The following is a 26,074-nucleotide window of genomic DNA, read 5'->3' as shown; positions in this document are numbered from 1 at the left end:
ACCTGAAACCTGAAGTTAAAATACATCTGTGCATTCATAATACATTCATAACAAAATTCATATTTTGTTATGGATGAATTTAAATTGTATAATTCAATATAAAAATAGGGTTTAGATTGGGGAAATGAACTGGATAACACATAGTCCTGGTTATGGGCTGGCTTGATTTTGATTCAGGAACAGAATCACAGATATAAAACAAGGATTGAAACTTTGTATGAACAGCCATTTAAAAAGAAAATAGATGTACCTTATAAATAGCAATTAATTTGATTGTATAGTAAGGATGAATCTTAGAGGGCCAGAAGCAATAAACAACTTGTTTTGACCAGATTATCTAGGCCAAACATGACACAACACGGGACCTTCTACCTTCGGACATATGTGTCATTTCTTCACAGTAGTTTGAGTTGCATCATGCGTGGGATAGTGATGACTCATCTTTGCCTGCAGATAGACAAAATGATACCCTACTGCTGTCAGATTCATGTTTACTAATTTATAATAGACTTGCTCAGCGAAACCTAATGAATGGATTGTGGAACAGTGCCACACCACAGATGCACTTTTTACAGTGCTTCATTCTATAACTTCGTTCATTTTTAATAACCAACATTAACTCCCAGATATGGATAAATTTTTGTTTGTGACTTAGGTGATGGTTCTGTTTCAATCCAGCTGACCCATATTTTTTAATTCACAACTATTTCAGATTTATAGCTATAAAACTCCAGATATATATAGATATAGATAGCTATAGATATATATAAACTCCATAGATAGATAGATAGATAGATAGATAGATAGATAGATAGATAGATAGATAGGTTGGGATAATTAATAAAATATCTAGTAGTAATAATAGCTTTGGAATAGGAATCTAGGAAAAATGTTTTAGAGTATATACTTCTAAATGATTAGGAAATACATTGCATGGAGTGCTGGCTTCTGCAGAGATGCCTTTTGGCCAGAAAATTTGCAGCTGGATGTAGTTTTGAGAACAGGCTAGACCAGAAAGTGTGTCACCTTACTAACCCATATAGCATGCCTTATTTCCTAGCCTTTTAATGTGGACTTTCACAACTCTTTAATAGTATAACAGTTGCATAATATTAATTGCATAACATTAACAATGAGCACACAAAGGAACAGCCATAGCTTAGTATGGGCATGTTTCCATGGAACGTTTAGACTGCAGCATTCCTAAGACAGGGAATTTTGTACGTGTCCAGTTTTACTGTGATTTGTCATGCTTGCTGCCCATTTCTGCTGCTGTTTGGTGCCATTTTTCTCTCAGGCTTCCTTTTCCCCCAAGTGATTCCAACCAGTCAGGGATCCCATACTGAATGAGATGTCATCACAGTAACACATAGCCAGTCAGATGTAGCTGTGATGATATTATTATTATTATTATTATTAATAATATAATTTAAATATCGCCTGACTCCATAGGCTCTAGATGGTTCACAAATATAAACACAATAGGATCATGATTAAAACCAACTATTAAACAACAATTATTATTTTAAAACACAATAGAAACAGAATAAAACCAGCTGTTAAATAACAATTATTTAAAAAATAATAATTCAAAGATTACAGCAATTATAAAATATTAAACAGCAATTAAAAATTTAAAACATTCAGAGATTACTAAAAGCGTGGCTATAAAAGTGTGTCTTAAGAGCTCTTTTAAAGGCTGATGAAGATGTTAAGCCACAAATGTCTATAGTGAGTGCAATCCACAGCCCAGTAGCGACTACAGAGAAGGCCCACTCCCAAGTATGGAGATGGACCTCTCTTGATGATCTTAATGTGCGGTGGGAATCATGAAGAAGAATATCATTGAGGGCAAGCCAATTCAGTGCATTGACCTTACTCTAAATTGATGTAAATGCACCTATATTGCTGAGGCAACCAGGCCAACACTCCTTGTCTTGATGCACTGCTGTGGGAGTGGTGTCCTTGTCCACCCTTGCTACTACTGCTGCAGTGTAACAAGATATGATGATTTAGGACTGCTTTGTTCTTCACTGAAGACGCATCCCCTAATTTAGAGTTAGAACCAACTCCACAACAATTTCTCCCACTTTAGAGCCCCCTCCTAAAAATCACTCAAAAGTGAGACACTATTCAGGAACAACTCCATTTTTATCCTTCTCCTTCCCTTCCTTTTCTGACTCCGCCCCACCCCTCTCTCTCTACATCAGGGATTCTCAACGTGTGGGTCCCCAGATGTAATTGGACTTCAACTCCCATAATTCCCAACCAAAGGCCACTGGGGCAGGGGATTATGGGAGCTGAAGTCCAGTAACATCTGGGGACCCACACGTTGAGAAACCCTGCTCTACATGATCCCCACTGGGACAAACTTCTAATTAACAAAATATAAAGGACTGCTAGACAGAATAGAACACTGCCCTTAAAGAAGCCCCAGTGGTGCTAGAAAAAGCACAGCACTGGGTGGTAGGAATGATTGCTCCTGTGCGGTGCTAGGACAGCTGTGTGTACTATTCAGCTTTGGCTGGAGCTTCACACAGGCCTATTAATCTTATTCAATGCCAAGTGCAGGCAGATAGAGTTAAACATTTTGTCTGTTTAATACTCCAGCATCCCCCACCATCAGTGTGTAAATCTCTCAAACAGAGACTGCAAATTCCCACACCTTTCATAAGTTATTTCCATTCAGCAGATAAAAAATAGATTATTATATAATGTAGTATGTTCCTGGCTGGATTATAATTGTTCAAACGCAAGTATGTAGACAATTCAGATAATGTGTCTGTACAATACCCTCACCATCTCCCACATCAGTTTGACCTAAGCAAATATCCAAGAGATCTTGGCCATGTTTTTTTCCATGATAAGTGATATCCATATTGTCATGTAGGCACATCTTCCTTGGGGATCTCACTAAGGATGCATTGTATTACTGTTACTTCACTGGCGATTTTCACTATATTACTGTAGTGACTATCTTTAGTCCTCTGTCATGGACCAGTGAATAGATCTACCTGTCAAAACTTGTGAACATTTCAGGTTTCCTCTGGACCACGTAGGGCTGCATTCTGAGAGAGTAAGCAGATAAAAACTTCCTGAATAGCAAAACTGCTTACAATTACTGGAAGTATGAATAACTAGAAGATTCTTTGATGATTTCCCCATAAAATACCTGTGGGAAGATATTTGAAAATGTGCTTGAGCAGCGAAAAGAATCAGTTTGAATAGCAGCAAGCTAGCTGAGATAGATGGTGCTTTTCGAATTTGGTACCTTCTGTCCCTTGCCTTGAAGGTGCTTGATTATGTCTGTGTGGGTGAGAGAAGTCACACTTGAAAGCATCTGGGACCTTTTGAGTTAAAGGGGTATGCACTGGCTTGTATGCAATGCGCAAATGCGGAACGTACTGTTCTCTCAATATAAAAGAGATGCAGAAACTGCTAGAGCGCACAGCCACACCCAGTGAGCTTTGATTGCTAGCAAACTTCAATAAAGCTCTATTTGAAAGTGTGATACTGGTGCCTGGTGTAAATTACCTAACCAAGAAACGGACACAGGGAAAATCCCTGACTTCCAACATACCTGAGATGTCATAAAGCAGCTTCTTATACAGCATGAAAGTGAAAGTAATTACCACTGTGTGTTGCTAAATATACCTTATTGTTAGGAGTCATTCTTCTTTTCTCTAGTAATTAGTTCCAGAACTACCTTCAGAGTTCCTTCTCCTACATCATGGGCTTGTTTGTGAACAAATTACACCTTCATTTGCCTAGCCGAATGTGGCTACTGCAAGAGATTGTGCATGGAACAAAAGGACATCTCAGGTTGTGACAGTGACTCATAGAGCATTAGTACTCAGAACAGAGATCTTGAACTGAATTCTGAGCAAGGATCTACACATTTCACCGAACTTAAAAGCCAGCTGTTATTTGTGATGGTCACAGACCTCTCCCCTCCCCTGAGCCCTCTGCAACACATACTGAACTACAAAGAGGGGTGGAGTAAGTGCTTTACTTTGTGTGGGTTCTGGTGCAGGTTTGAAGAAGTACTCCCTTGCTGACATTTCTTGGTGCAAGGTGAAAGACAAGGCCCCAGTCCTCCCTTGAGTTGAGGCTAGCCCCTCAACCTCAATACTGAGTGATTTCTCCTTCCAAGTCCTTTGTGTTCTCATTTTGTGCTGGACGTAAGAGGGAGGTGGACACCTCATTCCTATGCCCAGCACAAAATGAATCATTTACCACAGGTATGGCCCCCTTTCTGTGAATTCAGCATAGTACATAACATACTGTGAAGGGAAGTTTAAAAAACACACCACAAAACTGCATTTCTTCTTTTAAAGAGTGGGCTTATAATTTTTTTCATGCCTTCATATAAATTACTCTTTAGGCCTGTATTCAAATATGGTTAATTTCCCCTCATACTGTACTTATTTGTTTTCCCCTTTTTGAAAAGAAAATACAAAAGAAAATATAATATGAGATCTTAAAACTGTTTTAGCTAGGACCCTGGCAGCATCAGCACTCAGCTGCAATGTCTCATAGTGACCACTGGGGGATTTTCGGGTCATGGATAAAAGTGCTGGACTCCTCCCCTCTTTGTTCTTCCAGTGTTAGTCTCCATTTTGTCTCTCCAGAGATGGCTGTTTGTTTTGGTTTCTCTCGTCAGCCATGAGCTACAGCTGAAATTAAGCTGCAGGCTTTTTCACATTTGATTGTAACCTTTTCTTTAAATAACTCCTTGTAGTTCTTCAATACTAAAGAAATGTCTCAAGACCTCTTGCTTTGCTGCTTTCTCACCAAACCAGTTTGCTTTGCTACTTGGGGACTGACTGCTATTCTTCCTCTACAAAAACTACCATGTGTGTTAAAGGAAGTCTAGGATAGTGCAATAGGACAGATAAATGCACTGAGTTGTCAATTTTCCTCTGAAAGTCTTGAAAACCATTTACATTATAGAGAGACTATCTACTTGCTGACTCACATAAGCCAATGATATATGACAGAGCTAGATTCCTAGGGATGGATCTTTCTTTCTTTCTTTCTTTCTTTCTTTCTTTCTTTCTTTCTTTCTTTCTTTCTTTCTTTCTTTTTCTTTCTTGACTTCATTACAACATAATTTCTTCCTGTTGGGAGTATGCACAATTTCAATCTGTTTGGTTAGTCTTGTGAAGACAGCATATGCACAAATAGCAATGCACCTGAAAAACATTTTTAAAGGAAACAGGTCAAAAAAGCAGCTGTAGTGAGTCCCAATATGGACACATGTCAAAGAGCTCGCAGGACTAGTACAATCCAGCAAAAAAGAAGAAGAAGAAGAAGAAGAAGAAGAAGAAGAAGAAGAAGAAGAAGAAGAAGAAGAAGAAGAAGAAGAAGAAGAAGAAGCTTCTCAGCTCTGGCATCTTATAAAATTTTACCCCCTATGAGGCTTATCTGGTGCCCACTCAAATATCTTTTCTTTACCAGGAGGAAGCCCTTTTATTTTCCTAAGCTTTTAACGTCTGATGAGATGTTAACATCTTGTATTGCTGTTTTTACTGTGCTGTTTTAAATATGTGCTTTAACGTTGTTTTCAGATCTTTATTTTTATTCTTTGGTTTTATTGATTGTTGTGAATCACCATGAGAATCTCTGTTGAAGAGTGGTATATACATCAACCAAATCAGTCAACTAAATAAATATGTGTAAGTCTAGTGAAATAGGCAGTGGATGACATCCAAACTAATGGCTGTGCTTGTGCAAAGATGTTGCACTAGCACAGGGGTTCCCAACCTTTTAAAAACATGATGTTGCTGACAACGCAAATGGTGCCATGGGTGTCATGTATGTGCTGGTGTTGCATGGGGGTACTTGGGCCCCCACAGCAGGAAGCTGCATGGGGCAGCAGAGAGCACCATGTAACCTGCTCTCCTCTTTCTTAAAGCTCCCACTCCCCACTCTCCTCCCTGTGGTGCCAAACCAGTTCAGACTTTGTCCCAACCTTGTCCGACATGGTTCGGTGTCAAACCAGTGCTCAAACCATTGTTTGTGCACACCCATAGGTGCTAGCACAATGCTGTTGCATTAGCATAAGGATGTAGTGCAAGGACGTTGCACAAATAAAGGAATATCTGTTCCAGACTGGTCCTTGGCTAGGGGAAGATGCTGACAAGTTGCACAACTGGTTGTACAACATGCTGTGCAACACATTAGGAACATAGCAACATAGGAAGCTGCTTTATACCAAGTCTGAACCTTTACACCAAGTCCGAAAAAGAAATGTGACTTTATCTTTGTCTTGTGAAACTGACTCTTGACCTCTGCCACCATTTCTGTTTTCCTTAAGAGTAGAGGCAAACTCCAATATAATGGTGTTATCATTGGTCCATCTGACTCAGTCTTGTCTACCCAGACTGGAAGTGGCTTCTCCGAGATTGCAGACAGAAGTCTCTCCCAGCTTCTATCTGGAGATGCCAGGGAGGGAACTTCGAACCTTCTGCATGCAAACATTCAGGTGCTCTTCCTAGAGCGGCCCCATCCCCTAAGGGAATATCTTACAGTGCTCATGTGTAGTCTCCCATTCAAATGCAAACCAAGGCAGACCCTGCTTAGCAAAGGGGACTCTTCATACTTAGGTCTCCATTACACAATCTTGTAGTGCAACCTTGCACATGTCCCAGAGAAAGTCTTCCACTAACAGCTGTGCAACATCATGCTTCAAATGTCTATAATTGTGTACAAATTCTCACTTTGTGCTAATGTAACCCCCACCATTACTACCAATATTATTGGTAGGCTCCCTGAACTGGCATGATCTCCCCTTCCCCTTCTTAATGGATTGTAAAGTGTGCTCAGAAGGTCTTTAGAATCTTCTAGAGTTTTCAAGCCCAGCAGAAAAGCTCCTGAGCAGAGAGGGAAAGAGAGATTTGGAGATCTTCTATTCTTTTATGAACTTATTTATTTATTTGATTTATATACCGCCCTTCCAAAAACAGCTCAGGGCGGTTTACATGCAGGTAATAGAGAGAAGGTCTTTCATTTCAGAAAGAGATTGTGTTAAATGATGTGTTAGATTTAATTATTATGTTATGTTAAATTATGTTAAATGTATATTTTATTTATTTATTTATTTGACATATTTGTATACCACCCAAACACAAGTCTCTTGGCAGTTTACAACAAAACAATAAAAACCACAAATAAAAAGGTTAAAACATTACAACAATTTAAAACTTAAAACAATGTTAGAACTATTAAAAATCATAAAACTATTTAAAAAGTATCTAATTAGGCGACTTCCAGTTGGACTGCTAACAAGGCTGCACGCTTCCCGACAGGGGAGACCGAGGAGGAGTATTTTGGGGTTTTTTTGAGCTTTCATAACACCCCCACCACCACCCTGGATTAAAGGGTTTGGATCAAGATTGACCACTGCATCCTCCTGCTCCTTATCTCAAGGCTGCTCTGGAAAGTACAGCTTTGATTTAAGTCCAGCGGTGGGGGCTGGGATTCATCAAGCTACACTCCTTCATCAGAAATCCAATGGACAGAAGCTGGTCTGGTGTCCAATTTCTTTTGGTTTGGATTATAATTAATGGTTAAAGTTCAAGAAGCTCACCTCTCAGCGTGATTAGTGATAAATTGCTGGAATTCTGCCTGCTGTTGCTGTAAAGATTGGACAGATCTCAAGCCGATGCTGTGAAGATGTTGTAAGTCTGCTAACCATAAATTAAGGATGGCTATTCAATCTGTGTATTAAATGCTGGAACTTAAAAATTGAACTGATGGCTAAAAGTTTCAAAACTTAACAAAGCAAAGCAGTGGGAATTATTAGTTTGTTTGTTTTTTAGTACCTCTTGAGAGAGTTTAACTTAAGGGACAAGTGATTTTCTGTTTGCTGTTGAATATGTCTATCATGAAGTGCACCAATTAGAGGAAGAAGGCGGATTATTGAACCGTGGGAAAAATTAAACTGGCGGTGATAAGATAGAAGAGTTGCGGTCTGGAGCTGAGTTTATTTGGAAAATAATTGCAGGCCTCTACTTTCTTGGACAGCAAGGAGGCCGAATCTTGCTGTAAGAGCTGTGTTGCTGGAGGAGTTGTAAATAATGCAAAAGGCAAAGCAGCAGAGCCAAACACAGACCCAAACACAAACTAGGAGATTTTCTGTTCCAAACCCAGGCCTGGGTGAAGGGAAAATGTCTTCAGAGTTAAATGAGACACTAGTTGCTATGAAACAGTTATTAGAAGCTAATACTGGCACTCTCCAACAAGTAAGTCAGGATATACAAACACTTAATAAGAGAACATCAAATATTGAGGAGACAGTGAAAAAACTGGCGGAAGATAACAAAGAAGTTAAAAGAAGGGTGGAAAGCTTGGAGCAAGACGTGGGATCACTAAGAGATGACAGGGAAACATTATTAGATCAGATGGCTTTGTTGGAACTGAGGCAAAAAGAGTGTTTCCTGAGGTTTAGAGAAATCCCAGAAAAAACTGGTCAAGATATTTAAAAGGTGCTTACGGAGGAACTTGCATTACTTCTGGGAATTTCAAGTGAAGAGATGGAACACCAGATAGATGCAGTTTTTCATCTGAATTCTGAATTTGCCACAAAAAACAAATTACCTAGGGATTGCATGGTTCAATTCAACTCCAAATCATTTACAGAGCAGATACTGCAAGCACATTTTGTCAAAGCCCTTACCATTGAAGCTCAACAGGTAAAAGTTCTGAAAGAAATACCATCCAGGATTTTAAGGAAACGTAAGGATTACAAATTTTTAACAGATGCTTTAAATGCCAATGGAATATGTTTTAGATGGGAAGTACCTGAGGGGCTCTCCTTTTTCTACAAAGGGAAGAGGAATAGATTTACAGAGCTCCTCAAAGCAAAAGAATTTTGGCGGAAATACAAAAAAACTTTAACCTCTGAGCACCCAGTGCCTTCAACACATAATTCTAACTAGCCAAGATGGATTATAAAATAGCTTCAGGGAATGTTAATGGGTTAAAAAACAAAACCAAAAGGGCTAAAGTTTTCCATTTTCTTAAAAAAAAAAGCTTGAACATTGTATGTTTACAAGAGACACAAGGCCCGTCCCTGAGCAGCCACCAGATGAGCCGGTGGCAACTGTGACAAAAACCACAGCGCCCGTTGAGATCATCAGGAGGGTTTCATCTGCAGTTGCCACTGGCTTGTTGAAGACTTCTCATAATACCCAGGGCCCAAGCTGTTTAGGGCTTTATTGCAATAGTTTTATGCATTTGTGTAGTAAATATAAAAGTTTAAGCAGAAGGTCCTGAGGAGTTTTCAAGTCCAGCAGAAAGCTCCTGAGCAGAGAAGGAAAGAGAGAAACTCCTGCACCCCAACTCCCACCCTTAATTAACCATTCTGCTCAAAACCCGGCCCCCTCCCCACATACATTCCACTACCCTCTCAGTGCCCCCAGTCCGGCCCTAGGGCCTACCTGACCTCGTTGCACCAGGTCTTCGTCATTTCGGCTGCTCACCCACTGGACTTTCAGTCCGGACTGTGCAGGAGTTCTGTTGGGATAGCTCCCTGAGAAGAGAGACTGGGGTTTGGTTTGGGTTTTATTTAGTGGCCCTATGCTGGTAAACCCCTCCTATATTCTACCAGATATTCTACCCCAGGGCTCTGTGATCACCCGGAGTCGACACCAACTCGACGGCACACTTTACCTTTACCTATGATGATATTGTATTATGTTTTATGGTTTTCTACTTGTAATTGGGTATTTTAAATGAACTCCTGTGCATGCTTGGCAAATTCGCTTCTACAAAGAAGAAAATGAAAATGTTTATAAATCCTTGAGTTTGGCATAAGAAATCATGATTTCTATTTCTTGAAACCACTGGGGAATTATCTATCTATCTATCTATCTATCTATCTATCTATCTATGTGAGAGAGAGAGTTAGTTGAACCAAAAACCTCATTTCTTGAGTAAGAGCGGTTACACTAGTGCAACTCTCATCTGGATGTCGGCCCCTGTTCCACTACCCAGCATATTGCTTGCATAAGTGCAATGAGAGTGCCAGAATTTGTGGAACTTTGAGCATCCATGCAGTTATGCAACATTCTTGCATTTGTGCACAGAGATGGGTGGTATCGAAAATACAAGTATTTAAAATACACATTTTCAATGCTTTTGTATTTTGTACTGAAAATACTTTTCAGAAAAGTATTTTGTATCAAAAATATATTTGCTCAGGTATTTTGTATTTTTAAAATACATTGCCATACATCTCAGCCAATCATTGTTTTGTTTTCTTGTTTCAGCCGTCTTTTTATTGCAAGCAGGTAGCCCATTGTCTGTCTAGCATTCTTCTGTGTATGTTTTCTTTCTCCCTCTCTGTCCCCTGAAGTTTGAATAGTTTTACTCTGCTGATGAATGGTCAGCCATTCAAGTTTGAAAATCAAAGTGTGGGGGGAGGGGGAGACTGTCCCTGTGAGTAAAATGGGAAATGGGGGTGAAGTTTGAGGGTTCTGGGAATGGAGAAACATAGCAAAAGGAAACAGGGCATTTTGGAATAGTTAAAAATCTGTTGAAAACAATAACAAAATATGATTATTCAGAATTTCTGCTTTAAACCTAACCCCCCCAAAAAATATTTGATCATGTCGCCAAGTATATTCCAGTGTAAATGAACAAGCTTATACAATTTGTAGATTTATATTCAGTTCCTGGTGTTTTAGAAACCAACAATGAAGGTGATCTGGCAAAACGCAGTATTTAGGGTAGGAAGTATTTCATGGCATTAGAGGAGATAGGCAGGAAAGTGAAAGCAAAGCAAAATGTGACCTGGAGAATTCACAGTAATTAGTCGTTCTTACAGTGCCACAACTAATTTCAAGACCAATTTGAAGGAAAGACGTCTCAATTCAAATAATTATCTTTATATCTGTGTAATATAGCATATGGTGTACATAACCTTTCATTGTTTCTAATAAATGTTTCAGAGAGTTCATCCTGGTGAGTATAATGTTTATTTGTTATCATATTTTTATACCACCTGATATGTGCATCTCTAGGTGGTGTACAGAATTAAACACACAACAAATATAAAACAGAGTAAAAACAATTAAAATTTCACAGAATAAGAAGCAAAAACAATCCCATTTGATAAAAACAAATTAAACAGTTTAAAATTAATTTCAGTTAAAAGCCTGAGAAAACAGGAGTATCTTAAGGGTCTTCCTAAAAGCAAACAGAGAAGGAGATACTCTGATTTCAACAGGGAGCATATTTCAAAGCCCTGGTGCAGCCACAGAAAAGGCCCGGTCCCAAATCACCATGAAATGAGCCAGTGGCAACCATAACCTGAACTTTCCAGATGACCTTAACAGGCAACAGGCTTCATGACAAAGAAGGCACTCTCTTAAGTACCCTGGACCCAGCCGTTGAGGGCTTTATAGGTAATAATCAACGCTTTGTATTTGGCTAGGAAACTTATTGGCAGCCAGTGCAGTTCTTTTAAAATAAATGCTATATAGTCCCTTCGGATCATCCGAGAAACCAGTCTGGCTGCCACATTCTGTACCAGTTGTAGATTCCGGGCTACATACAAAGGCAGCCCCACTTAGAGCTCTTTACAGTAGTCAAGCCTGAAGGTTACCAGGATATACACCACTGTTTTATGGTCATTTACCTCAAGAAATTGATGTAGCTGATGTATTGGTCTAAGCTCATAAATAGCACTCCTGGCCACTGCCTCAACCTGAGTAACCAGAGAGAGTTTTGGATCCAGGAACACTCCCAAGCAATGTACTTGATCTTTCAAAGGGGAGTTAAACTCCATCCAGAACAGGCATATCTAAACTATCTCTCAGGTCCCGATCCCCTACAGTCTGTACTTCCATCTTATTTGGTTTCAACTTTAGTTTGTTATCCCTCATCCAGCCCATTACCAGTTTAATCTTTGAAAACCTGTATTGCTTAAAGGAAATGGAAACAAGTTCAGATAGGTAATGAACATCTCAAAATTGTTTCCTTTTTTCAAGCAATGTATTTTGTAGGAGCCCCTGGTGGCGCAGTGGTAAAACTGCAGCCCTGTAACCAGAAGGTTACAAGTTCGATCCTGACCAGGGGCTCAAGGTTGACTCAGCCTTCCATCCTTCCGAAGTCGGTAAAATGAGTACCCAGAATGTTGGGGGCAATATGCTAAATCATTGTAAACCGCTTAGAGAGCTCCGGCTATAGAGCGGTATATAAATGTAAGTGCTATTGCTATTTTAAGATGTATTTTAAAATACTATTTTGTATTTTTATTGGTTGTTTACCAAGTATTTTGTATTTTGTTTCTAAAATACATCTGCTCAGATATTTTGCATATTATATCTAAAATATTTTAAAAGTATTTTGCTTATCTCTGTGTGTGCAGCTTTGTTCATTGTGCTAGTGCAGTGTTAGTCTTGATATCAGCTGCTATATCTTCACTTATTATTACACTTTGATAGAAGGGTAATGTGAGTGAGCTTTCAGATTGAAGTCCAGGGCAGCTTGCATGGCACATCCAGAACGTTTCCCATACAGGCAGTGGCCAGACTAGATCTGCTTAGCTTGTCCCATGTAATGGGCATCATGTGCCACAAGCATTTTTAGGATCCTGTATATACACATAGTTATATGAACTAACCCTTGTTGAGATGCATCCCAATTCAGTGCTCCATATGTACTCTGCTGTTCACATGAAGGTACTATTCAAGTGGTTCACTCCAGTCTTTTCCTTTCAGCATAGAGCTGTCTTCTGCATTGAAATGAATGGGGAAGCCTGTGTGGGTGGGTGGTTGGGTGAGCACGAAATGGCCCTAGAATTCTAGAGTTGTTAGGAATTGCTTGATATGGGTGTGTGTGTGTGTGTGTGTGTGTGTGTGTGTGTATGAGAAAGAACGGGGGGAGGGACGAGGGAGGTAGAAGTAAAGATAAAAGTGTAGCTCCTCTTTTGCTCATCCTTTTTGAATTATATTTACCTTTCCAGTATTGCCACATGTATGTGCAGCATGTGTATACATGTTTTAGAAAAAGAAGTGGAAAGTTACAGATGTATGTGTTTTTAGTGCTGTCTAAAAACACTTGTTTTTATAAAGACTTATTTTTATAGTGCTGTTTAAATCCATGGTTACTTTTGTGTTTGATATATTTTATTATTCTTATTATCTTACTGCATACTGTTCTGCTAATCATATTCAAAACAGCATACAATAAAATAAACTTTCAAAATAAGTGGCACAGACTTTTTGTAAATAAATATCTGTAAGTTACATTTCCTTTGGGGGGGGGGGGGGAGTTTATTCACAGCTCTGAACCAGAATGTGTGAAAACAGATCTGACCTGAAGCAGGAAATGGCTGGGTGTTTCTCCAGTAACTCTGTAATGCAGAGGGAGGCACTCCAAACACAAATACCTTTATGCCCTGCCTTTTGTGTTGACTAAGGAATCAGAGTTGGGTCACCTTGTGTCATGTCATGGCATACATCTTGCAGAATGAGAGGCAGCTTGATTTTCTGTGCCTGATGAAATGATGTGTTTTCAGGGAACAATAATTCAGAATGGACTTTGAACAGCAGCTTAGATCTGCCTGATCAGATAAAACAAGGGCGGTGGAGAATCTCCACAAGGTTCTTAGTGGTTTCAGGATTCTAAGGTTATAAAAACTACCAATGATCTCTCAAGCACTGTCTATTTAATTTATTTATATTCTTGGTCAATGACTGTAATAAAGATAGGATAGGATTGGATTGGATTGGATTGGATTTATTTATTTATACATACATACATACATACATACATACATACTTTTCTATCCCACTCTTCCTCCAAGGTACCCTGGATTGACCAAATATCCTGAGCTATAATGAAAAGACAATATCCAGAGGCTAACAGGAATGGATGCCTTTTGTAAACCAGAAGACTCAAATGAACATCACAGGATTGAACCAATATAAGAAGGAGTCTCTGGACATGGCAGATTAGCAGTCTTTTGCCTACTAGCAATCTTTTGCCTACAAGCAAGACTTGCTCATGAGCAATCCAAGGGTTTGCTGCCCAAGCCGCAGGGCTAGAGGCAGGAACTATTTCCAGGGAGAAGGGACTGTCTGTGACTTCTGCTGCACAGTGAGAAGTCAAAACTCTCCAGCCATGATACTCCCAAGCAATCTTGCCTAACAAGCATACTTGCTCAAGAGCCATCCCAGAGTTTGCTGCCAAAGCCACGGGGCAACAAGCAGGAACTCTGTCCATGGACAGGAACTGTCTGTGACTTCTGCTGTGCAGTGAGAAGTCAAGACTTCCCCAGCCATGGTACTCTCACTCTCTGCCTCGCTCTGAGGAAACTGCCTGCTTGACCAGCCTGCTTGACTGCTAGAAGATTGCATTGCTCCCAAGCTGCTATTCCCAGCTACAGCCTCTCTCCTTTAGCTGAAAGCCCCACCGCTCTCAAACCTCTGACCCTGGTAATATGCTGCTCCACAAGCCTTGGATCCCTCTTCCTTCTTCCCTACTAATCACTGCCATCCCTCTCCTAAGCCCTCCCTTCTTCCTTCTTTCTCTGCTTCCCTCTAAATGTTTTATTAGGATTTGTTAGATTATTAGATCGCTGTAATTACTGATTGCATACACATATGTTAGTTAGGCACATTACATTGCACTTTGAATAGGAAACATGTTTTTTAATGTGGATTATTTTATCCTGATGAGCAACTTTCTATAATAAAGCCCATTGAACTTTCTGAGTGTGTCTCTATCTCTATCTCTGTTTGCATGCCCAGATTCTACATGGTCACCATCTCCAAGAACCAATTCAGTTTGTGTATGATGTGACTTTGCCTCTCTCCCTCTGAGCATGTACAGAGTGCGAAACCAGGTGTAGTTCACAACACTGGTCCTAGTTCAACACTCTGAACACTACACTAAGCTGGCTTATTTATTGTGAATGAGTAATTATGAATTTAGCCCATATGCTTCAGAGAAAATATAACAATTGTTTTACAAGAAAGAAGTTGCTTGCAACTTAATGAGGCGATTCTCACGAGCAGCAGAAACCCGGTTTCTGCTGCTCATGTGCAGCAATGGGAGTCGCATGGTTCCTGGTGGCAAGTCTGCTTAAATGCCCTCCCCCTTTATTGAGGTTAGTGGAGCGAGCACTCTATTAACCCCATTTTTGTTGTTGTGTGTCTGCTGTGGCTGCTTACAGCCGCAGCGGACACACTCGGGGAGGGGGGAACCACAGGAATGCATCACACAGTTGTGCGGTGCATTACTGGAGCTCTGGGGAGCACTTGAGCAAAGCTGCCGCTCTTCTGGGCAGGCGATCTGGGAGGAGTAGTTGATAGTCTGCGGGGAGAGCGGGTCAATGTTTTTCTCTCTTCACATGTAAGAATTTTGTTTGGATTTCAATAATAACTACACAGAACTGATGTTGTTTTCCAGATTCATCCTTTTGCTCTGTACTCAGCGCTTCTTGAGTACCAGTCCATGTCACTTGCCTATCCCATCTGATTTCAGTCTTCAAAGATTACCCAGAGTAGTGAGGGATTGTCATGAGTAACAGGTTCCGCTATCACTCAGATAATGTATGAATTGGCCATGTACTTTCTGCTGGGCTTTGTGTTGTCATCAGCCGATGACCTCATTGTGAATGTGGGAAGGAGGGAAGAGAGGAAAGCAGGTGAAAGCAGACCTTGGAAAGCTCTTGGGGGAATTCCAAGACCTCTGGCAAAGTTGTGATATATCATCGGGATGTGCTGATCAGAAATCATTTCCTGTATGGCAGCCCAAGGGATGGCACTGCATAGGAAACAATTCTGTAGGCAAAAGGTTACCCCTCCCTACACTTTGAAGAATACGTTGAGCAGCGTGTATCACTAAAAAGGAGAATGCTTGCTTCTTTCTTCATTGTTTCAAAGGAACTACAGATCAGAACCACCATTCATAGTTCATTGGTTCATAAGGTTTTTTTAATTGATGCTGCAAATATTTTCAAGCACCAGTGAAACTTTACACTTTTTTTTACACTACATTTTTGTCAGTTACTATTTATTTGTAAGCAGGTGTCTCCTATCCAATTTTGTATTATGGCCCTATAGTGATTGTTAACAAAATAAAATCAATAAAATGTACCATTCATTTTTCATCTTACATATAAATAGGGAGCCAAACTTTGTTATAATGAAGGCTGTAGATTCTTCAACAAGGCAGGTTAGGAACTTTGGTTATTTCCTTCTAAAATATTCAAGCTGAAAGCTAATAAATTTTCAAACAAATCCAGGCTGCGTGTACATTGCCAGTGAACACACATTTAAACTGCTCTAGACATTATGTTGAGTTAGGAGCTGTAGTGAAAGACTTGTGAATTATTTATTTACACAGTCAGACAGGTGTTATTGACTGGTTTGTTTTATGCAGACATCGAGTCCTTCCCAAGGACCCGGGATACCTGAATTTTACGTCAATGTTGTTGCTGTTGTTATAGATATCGTCGCAGAATATGGGCTTTATTATTATTATTATTATTATTATTATTATTATTATTATTATTTTACATTTATATCCCGCTCTTCCTCCAAGGAGCCCAGAGCAGTGTACTACATACTCAAGTTTCTCTTTCACAACAACCCAGTGAAGTAGGTTAGGCTAAGAAAGAAGTGACTGGCCCAGAGACACCCAGCTAGTATCTGGCTGGATGGGGATTTGAACTCGGGTCTCCCCGGTCCTAGTCCATCACTCTAACCACTACACCACGCTGGCTCTGTTGAAGATACCTTTCTTCCCAGGGCCATCCTTAGCGGGTACGGGGCTTGGGGCGAATCAGCATGTGCGGGGCCTCCTTAACATTTCATATGAGAGCCAGCAAATCAACTTGAGCATGGTGCATTCATAAACAAACAAACAAACAAGATGTTGTTTGTTCCAGAGGTTTTTGTAATTTTCTGTCATGAAACAAGCCACTTATAGGACTTTTTGGATGGGTTTTTTAAATTCATTTTTTTAAAAAACAAACAAACCCAACAATTTGTCCTATCCACTTCAGTTTAAATACACATATTCCTCCCACCCCGCCCTACATCTCTGCTCAATGCCAAAGCCCTATGCCAAGTCATTCCAGGTAATCTAAGCCTGGGTCACAAAGCGGGGCATTTTATCCTTTTTTATGAAGGCAAAGTGCAGATTATTCCACATGGGGGGTGGAATGATGGTCCAAGGCTCTTCAGTTCCAGACATTTTTTGTAATTTTCTGCTACGAAGCAAGCCACTTATAGGGCTTTTTGGATGGGTTTTTTAAAATTAAAAAAAATTAAAAACCAACAATTTGTCCAATCCACTTCAATTTAAATATACATATTCCTGCCACACTGCCCTACATCTCTGCTGAATGCCAAAGCCCTATGGCAAGCCAATTCCTCAATATTCAAGTGTGGGGAATAACCACAAAAAGGAAATCACATCATACCTCCATTACTAAAGCTGGGCTGGGCAGAGGTCTGCAGAGAGCTGTGGTGGGCAAGGGCAGCCAAGGCTGGCTGCCTGCTTGCTTCCTGAATTCAGGCTTCAGGGAGGCCTGCATGAAGGCCTCTCTGGAAGCCCCGCTCACCTGCCAAACAGCTGAGAGATGAGAGAGAAGGAGCTCTAGCAGTTTGTCTGGGAGCCTTTCAAGCTGCACACAGACACAAAAGATGGGCTCTGGCTGGGTTGCGGGGAAAGATAAGTGGCTGCACTGCAGTGTGCCCAGAGCACAGCCTGTGCCAGCGTGAGGCTGGGGGCAATTGCTCCAGTTGCCCCACCCTAAGGACAGCCCTTTTTCTTTCTCCCAGAACTTAAAAGGTGCCAAAATAGACAGACCCTGGCAGCCATGTTTGTTGCTCATCTTCCCTGTTCACATATACTTGAGGAAACTGTAACATCAAAGAGGGCACGTTGTTGAGGGGAGCTTATTCCCCCATTCTCCTTTCATGAGCCATCACCCAAACTTATTTTCATCACAGCCTGGGTACAATACTGTAAGTGAACCAAACTGGGAGAAAAGCATGCCTGGGATTATAGATTCATTGAGGTAAGAGCCTGATTCAGACATTATGCTGTATGAGTGTTCAGATTCTGCACACTCTTACATGTGCTTGTGGGAATGACTGTACCCGCGTTCATTTTAAAAGTGAACCTGGATACAGGTTCCTTCAAACTCATAGTACAGATGCGAAGTGTATTTCTGTAACTGAGTTCAACATAACTTGTGAATATTGATGTTACAGTTTCCTCAAGTACCTGTGAACAGATCTGTACCTGTGTACACTATACACTCATATGAGCGTTGAACATAGTCTGTGAGTGGGGCTAAGGTGAGGGAGAGTTCATCTCTTCTCATCTGCATACTCCTATTGATGTCAAAATGAGACCCACCTAACCCACTGCACACATGAATGGCTGCTGCTGTCACATCTAGTTTTGGCCCCAGGATATTTTGCTGGGAGCAATGGGGAGACTATAACAGATTATTAGAGTTTTTGTGCAGAAGAAACCATACATCCAAGCATCTGCACATTATTTGGCTGCACCGCATAAATTAAAGCCTTCAAACCTGCTCTGTAATGATGGGCCAAACATCTCTGCAATGGATGTGGCTTATAAAACATGTCATGTTGTTCTTTGGGGAGCTGTTGTTTTTGAATACCATTTGTGAAAACTCTTAACCACTCCCCACAAACCTTTGCATCGTCAGTGTTTTATTATGATATTAGTTTTTATGCCATTGTTGTGAAAGGTTCTGTTCTGAGTATATACATCAAACAGATATTCAGATTCACACTAGCTGTAATCCAGCTGTAGTTGTGTGCTACTAATTTCATGCAACAAGTTAATTGGCCCTGGATTGGCATTCTTCTCCACATTTAAAGACTCATCCACACAGTACTATGGGATCCAACTGAGAATCATAATGCATGTTCTAATGACAATTGGATAATTCTACATGTGAGGAAGCTTGCAAATGAATCTCCTTTGCTGGGTGGGAACAAACATATATACATGCTTTATACAATACATACATATTGTAAAGCATACAATAGTCTGCTTTATTTCAGTTATCTTCTGGTTAATATCATTGGGATTATTCCTGTAATTTTTCATCAAAGCTAATTTTCTAATGTGTATTGCACTGAGAGAGAAGCTACATGCAAACGATGAGGGCATTTAGGACTCTCAGACTGGAACATTTTGTTCAGAAAATCACTCTCTCTTACCATTTTTTAAAAAATATTATTGAAATGAAACCTGTTCACATGAATATGTTTGCTTATTAATCTTGAGGTAACTGGAGGATCTGCGCATTGGACTGAAAGTGTGAATAAATCTGCAGGAGACTGAACTTTCTGCTAGCACGTTCTCCCTTTAGCTGGCCTAAAACTACTTAAATAATCATGATGCTTTCTTGCTCCAGACACATTCCAAATTATACTATCAAATGTGATTAGGAACAACAGGCTGCATTTGTTCACCAATGACCTTTTGATGAACTCTGTGCTCCGGAATTGGCAGCAAGTATACTTAATGAGTGCTTGCCTGGTCAGATGACGAGGATCCCCCTGAAAATATGGGCCACTTTTTCTTTGCTGTCAAGCAGTATTTTCTCAAGCAAGGCTCTGCCAACCTGACACAGAATGACAGGAATTTACTGAAAATTGTAGTATCGTAGCTGTTAATATATGGCGTAAGAAGTGGTGTATAGTGGCTAAGGGTGTGAGCTGGAAGCAGTGAAGCCCCTGGTTAAAATCTTGCTTCTTCCACAACTCAGTAGATGGCTGTTGGCAATAATTACCCATGGTAAGCTACACATTTCCTCTTTCAGGGAGTTCCCTTGGATTGATCCTCTTGGGCATTACTGGCACCCAGAAGAATCCACTTTTCTCCTCTCCTGCTTGCACTATTCAGTGGTTGAGTATACTTTAGGCTCCATGCAGAGGGCTAATGAATAGTTGCAAGGGTGCTACTCTGACCAGTTTCCTGCCCTCACGAAGACCTTGAGCAAGTTATGGCTAATATCTAGCTTTTCATCTACCACTTGAAAATAATTCCATGGGGAAAAACCATTACAGCTGTCAATATATTACATTACCAAGAGGAAGCAGCCAAATTGGGCCTATACGTGAGGCCCATGGCAGTTGAAGGCCCCCCCGGCCAACCCCTAGAATCTCTGTTGCCTATCACAGCCCACTGGGCTCTGGCTTACATAGCAATGGTGTGCAGCAGAGGCAGCAGCAGACACTCCTCTCAGAGATGATGTCATTTAAATTTTGTCATGCCTCACCCCATGTCTACTAAATGGACTAAGAAAAGAGACCCGAGAACCTCATTGGAAGTAGCGAAATGGAGATGCAGCCTTGGTGAGGTGAGGACGACAACAACAGCTGCTTGCTTGGACTCTGGTGCAGAGTTGAGTGGTTTTGCTGCCTGCTGTTGCGCTCTGCAGGCATATTTGCATATAGAACAAAGTTACCTTACGTTTCTGGTGCTCTCTCATGCAAAGGAAGCTGGACCCCATGTGGCAATGCCCCAGGAACTCTTCACAGCTTAGGGAAGTGGGGAGCATGTAACTATTATTGTGTGTGTGTGTGTGTACTCGTCTCCAGGTCACCTTAAGTGGTGCATGGGGAAATGTTTAAATAACAAGCAGAAGGTTGCCGGTTCGAATCCCCCCTGGTATGTTTCCCAAACAATGGAAAACACCTATATCGGGCAGCAGCAATATAGGAAGATGTTGAAAGGCACCATCTCATACAGTGCAGGAAGAGGCAATGGTAAACCCCTCCTGTATTCTACCAAAGACAACCACAGGGCTCTGTGTGTGCCAGGAGTTGAAATCAACTTGATGGCACACTTTACCTTACTCCTCTCCAGAGTTTATTTTCATAAGATCAAAGGCCACAGATGAAAAGGAAAAAGGGAGATCTATGGAGATCTACTACAGCTGTACTGTAAAGTTCTATGAACTTCAGTGATCTGAAACAAGGGACACCTGCTGTGTGTTCTCTGGAGCTGTGCTGCTAAAAGACATTTTGTTAAAACAGGATCTGTCTCAACATTTTTCTAAGGGTGTCAATTTTCATTTGCAGCCAGGGGATTCCATAGAAACTGCACCTTTGGCAGGTTATCAGATGCCTGAATATATTCTTTTTCTGGATGATAACCTGCTTCCAGTTGGACTGTCATCAATCAGTGTACTCATCAAGAACACTTATGCAGCCTGGGGATCACTGCTGGTATGTGAATCACTTGCTACCTCTGTGAAATGTAGCTGGCGTTATCAGTCTTGGTTCCACCCTTAATACTCTTTGGCCGTCTCCCCTCCCCTCTGTGGAAGGGTTTAGGGAGAGAATCTTTTACAGGATCAGTTTCATTGAGGTGGGAGAGTCCTGGAAATCTATGGTATCTTTTGTCATAAACCACCCCTGATGTCTGAAAATAAGACTCTCTTACTCAAGGGAACATAGGGGTGTGCATGGAACCGACTGGCCCGGTCCGGTCCCCATCGAACGCCCCCCCCCAGTCCGGTCCAGTCCGGTTCCAGACCGCTCCGTGAATTTTTAAAAATTAAAGTATAATTTAAATACCTTTAGCTCCTTTGGGGGGGTGGCTTGCTGAGGCCACGGGGGGGGGGGGTTCCACGTGGGTTCCCTCTCCCCCCGCTGGCCTTCCTCATCACTGCTGCGGCCCACAAAGGGCATTGGCGCAGGCTTGCAGAGGGCATTGGCGCATGCGTGGCAGCCGCGTGCTTGTACAGAGGCCCGAAAGGGCCGAAAATACAAAGATACCCGGCTGCAGTGGGCCACAGCGGTGATAAGGAAGGCCGGAAGGGAGAGAGGGAACCCGCACGGACCCCCCCCCGCAGCCTCAGCAAGCCCCCCGAAGGGGCTAAAGGTATTTAAATTATACTTTAATTTAAAAAAAAATTCACGGACCCGTCCGGACTGGACCCGGCGGTCCAGTTCCGGCCTGACGGAACTGGGAGGGTGGTTCGGTTCGACCCCGAACCCCTGGACCGGACCGCCGGACCGGTCTGCACATCCCTAAGGGGACAGATGTCTCTTTTTCCCACCCATCAGTCAATGTGGTACCAAAATTTAATCCAAATGTAATATAATTCAGCTTCTCCCAGTACTATTTTCTCTCTTTAAGATTTGGCCAAATCAGAATTTAGAACCAAAGTCTATAACACTTCCATCCCACACAATATGGCCTCAATAGGTAGTAACAAAATTTCACCATAGTTTGACAGGTCTGTTTGGAAGATTATCTTATTCACATTAATTTTACAAAAGAGATCTTAGCCTACAACAGTTGTTTTCCCATATTCCATGTAACGCCCAGTTTTTGTGGCGCAGGATAAACTGAATATCTTGTTCATTACCTTTTAAAACACCGCATCCATATATCAGTTAGGAATAAATTCCTTCTTCAATGGCTGTCAGGTAAAGAACATTGGTCAGATCTCCAAATATCAAGTTTTTGTTAGCTAACAGATATTCAAAACCACTACTGAAGTTAGCAGCATACGCTTTAGCGTTATTAACATCTTGTGCCACTTTTATTGTCTCACAGTGTGAATTGCTATGATGACTACTGTAATGAAAAACTAATTCTTCAATTTACCTCATGCCCACTGGAATAGTTTTAAAATACAGTTTCGGCTATTTTACATATTACACTTTGCATTTCTGTTATAGCCTATGGCTGATATGGAAAGAAAATTGAACTTGAACTTTTGTAATAAGCTGTTTGAGGTTGAACCGGTAAGAAGTAAGCACATAACCGGTAAGAAGTAAGCACAGATCAAACAGTGCTAATTCCTCCAGCAGCAGAGCCACCAGGCTGTAAGAAAAAGCCCCACGGGCCAGATCACTCTGGGATGAAGCATCACAACCTCAGTGACAGAGCACCAAGGACAAAGAGAAGGAGCCAGGTGATGTGAGTTAAGCCCCTGTGGAACTTCAGCAACAGGGCAGGTAAGCCTGGCAGTAAAGCCTCTTTCTCCCACTAATGTAAGCTTAAAAACAAATCTCATGCTTCTTCATATCTTTTAAATAAAGAAGCCTTAGGGCTAAACGACACGTGGTGGGAGATCTGTAATCAGACTTCTAAATGTTTTACTTAAAAGTAGCTACGGGGTGGGGCTCTGAATTAGAGCAGCAGTGTGTGGTGCTGAAGGGGGGATATTCAACCCTTCCCACCCACCCGCACCTCATCCCTGGCCCTGTGCCTTTTCCACCATCTAAACCTTCCCTGAAGTTGGCAGTGCGGCAGAAAAAGCAGGTGATCCAGTAGATGCTATATACCTGGATTTCTTCTATTTTGTCGTTTGGCAAAATCCCTCACCAAGGGCCCCTGAACAAATTTTAGCCATAATGGGATAATTAAGGGGACACTGAAGAAAGGACAGGAAACAGTAGCTGTAACTTTTAACTGATTCATTGAGATAAATTGATTTAAAAACACACACACACACCTCTGGATTGGGCAGAAAGATGCCCTGAATAACTGAGCAGCTGATTGAAATGTATGTATAATTTTGTTTAAAATGCAATTTCTTATGCAGCTGACAGGCACCATATGTAGGGAAGCAGCCGTTCTTCTCTGTCAGTCAGGGAGGACTGCCACGTCTGCCCTGGGGCTTGCTATGGCATGCAAGCAACATCTAAAAACAAAGTAAGTTCACTTTTTGTTCCAGAACGTTTGTTTTTCCTCATATGTGAACACAACTGGTTAATAGTCAAATATAACTGATCAATTAGTCACTCAAGATCAATGGATAAAGATGTGTTTGATTGGGTGTCAACCCTAGGGTCCTACCCTAGGGGTAGGAATACATGGTCAGTTTTTACAATGGAAGGAAGAAAGAACTATATTTGGACTGGTGCTATTCAATTTTTTCCATAAATGATGTGGCACTAGGGTGAACAGTGAGGTACCCAAATTTGTAGTGGTTAGAGTGCTGGACTAGGCACGGGGAGACCCGAGTTCAAATCCCCATTCAGCCATGAAACTAGCTGGGTGACTCTGGGCCAGTCAATTCTCTCTCAGCCTAACCTACTTCACAGGGTTGTTGTGAAAGAGAAACTCAAGTATGCAGTACACCGCTTAGGGCTCCTTGGAGGAAGAGCGGGATATAAATGTAGTAGTAGTAGTAGTAGTAGTAGTAGTAGTAGTAATAATAATAATAATAATAATAATAATAATAATAGAACAAGTCAAGAACTGAGCAGAAAAATGGAAAAATAAGCCCCTGCATGGTCAATATTTGCACAATATAAGTGGAAAATCAGACATCACCAAGACCTAGCAATGGCTTAAGAATGGCAACTTGAAGAAAGAAACAGAGGGTTTAATACTGGCTGCACAAGAACAGGCACGAAGAACAAATGCAATAAGAGCAAAAGTTGAAAAATCCACCACAAACAGCAAGTGCCGCCTTTGTAAAGAAGCAGATGAAACCGTGGACCACCTAATCAGCTGTTGTAAAAAGATCGCACAGACTGACTACAAACAAAGGCATGACAAAGTAGCAGGGATGATACACTGGAACATCTGCAAAAAATACAAGCTACCTGTAGCCAAACATTGGTGGGACCATAAAATTGAAAAAGTGGTAGAAAATGAAGATGTAAAAATATTATGGGACTTCCGACTACAAACAGACAAACATCTGCCACACAATACACCAGATATAACTGTCGTCGAGAAGAAAGAAAAACAAGTCAAAATAATTGACATAGCAATACAGGGGATAGCAGAATAGAAGAAAAAGAAATAGAAAAAATCACCAAATACAAAGATATACAAATTGAAATTGAAAGGCTGTGGCAGAAAAAGACCAAAATAATCCCAGTGGTAATTGGCGCCCTGGGTGCAGTTCCAAAAGACCTTGAAGAGCACCTCAACACCATAGGGGCCACAGAAATCACCATCAGCCAATTACAAAAAGCAGCTTTACTGGGAACAGCCTATATTCTGAGACAATATCTATAACAATTGACAATAAAATTCTGGCATCCCAGGTCCTTGGGAAGGACTCGATGTCTGGATAAAACAAACCAGTCAATAACACCTGTCTTACTGTGTAAACAAGAAATAATTCATAATCTGATTATTTGTGGATGACATCAGTTTATTCAATAATCTACCCAAGCAGGCTGTGAAGGATCCAAACAGATATCTCCAAACTGAGTGAGCTGTCTACTGATGTGGAAAAACAATCTTCAATTCACATATACTCAGGTATAGCTCCAGATTTCAGCAGTTTCCTTGGCAAACTGCTCTTCATGGGCTGCCTCCTACCTGGATGAGCCCCAAGATGATTGCTATGCCACCAATATCACATGAAGAGCATTTCTCGGAGATCAGCTGTGAGTGCAGACCCTTAGCAGTTGCCCAACAATGTTGACCCCCAATGCTGGCCCTGTGAACACAGATGGGATCTGAACTGGCAGTGACTGACTAGAAAAGATATCTTGCGGTCATGGTGGATAGCCCGGTGAAAACAACTATGTGTGACAGCAGTGAAGAAATAAAATTCTCTGCTATGAGTGATTAGGAAATTAATTCAAAATAAAATGAGACAGTATCACAATCTTTTTATAAATATATAAATGCTGTTGGGGCAGCATTTTGAATTCTTTGTGTACTTCTGGTCATCCCATCTCAAAAAGGATCTTGCAGATGAAGAAGATGAAGAAAAGGGCAACCAAAATAATCAAGGGCTTAGACCAGGCCTGCTCAACTTAGGCCCCCCAGCTGTTTTTGGACTACAACTCCCATAATTCTCAGCCACAGCAGCCAATAGCCAGGGATTATGGGAATTGTAGGCCAACATCTGCAGGAGGGCCGAAGTTGAGCAGGCCTGGCTTAGAGCATCCGCTTCTAAAGGAAAGGCTAAAGCATTAAAGCCACCCCCTTCTCCCTAAAGTTTGCAAGTAAGTGACAGATGTTTACAGAATTATGAATGGTATGGAGTGAGTCCACAGAGAGAATTTGTCCCCCTCACCCCCAATCATATCACTAGAAGTCAGGATTACTCAATGAAACTGGTTGACAGTGG

General features: G+C 41.1%; 1 long non-coding RNA gene across 2 annotated transcripts in view; it reads right to left on the bottom strand.

Annotated features, from left to right (window-relative positions):
* Positions 1–1,487: 1,487 nt before the first annotated feature.
* The window catches only part of LOC128347775 (uncharacterized), an 86,586-nt gene continuing 61,999 nt past the window's right edge, over positions 1,488–26,074 (bottom strand). The window contains exons 3-4 of one of the 2 annotated variants that reach the window (XR_008317703.1): positions 9,444–9,535; positions 1,488–5,195 (exon numbers count right to left, since the gene is read on the bottom strand). This is a non-coding gene — a long non-coding RNA (uncharacterized LOC128347775). The remainder of the gene's footprint in view (positions 5,196–9,443; positions 9,536–26,074) is intronic. The other variant, XR_008317704.1, reaches the window with a different exon arrangement.

This window comes from Hemicordylus capensis, chromosome 2, assembly GCF_027244095.1.
Source record: "Hemicordylus capensis ecotype Gifberg chromosome 2, rHemCap1.1.pri, whole genome shotgun sequence".
Classification (NCBI taxonomy): domain Eukaryota; kingdom Metazoa; phylum Chordata; class Lepidosauria; order Squamata; family Cordylidae; genus Hemicordylus; species Hemicordylus capensis.
The sequence above is the reverse complement of the archived record's forward strand: the minus strand, read 5'-3'. Positions and strand labels throughout refer to the sequence as shown.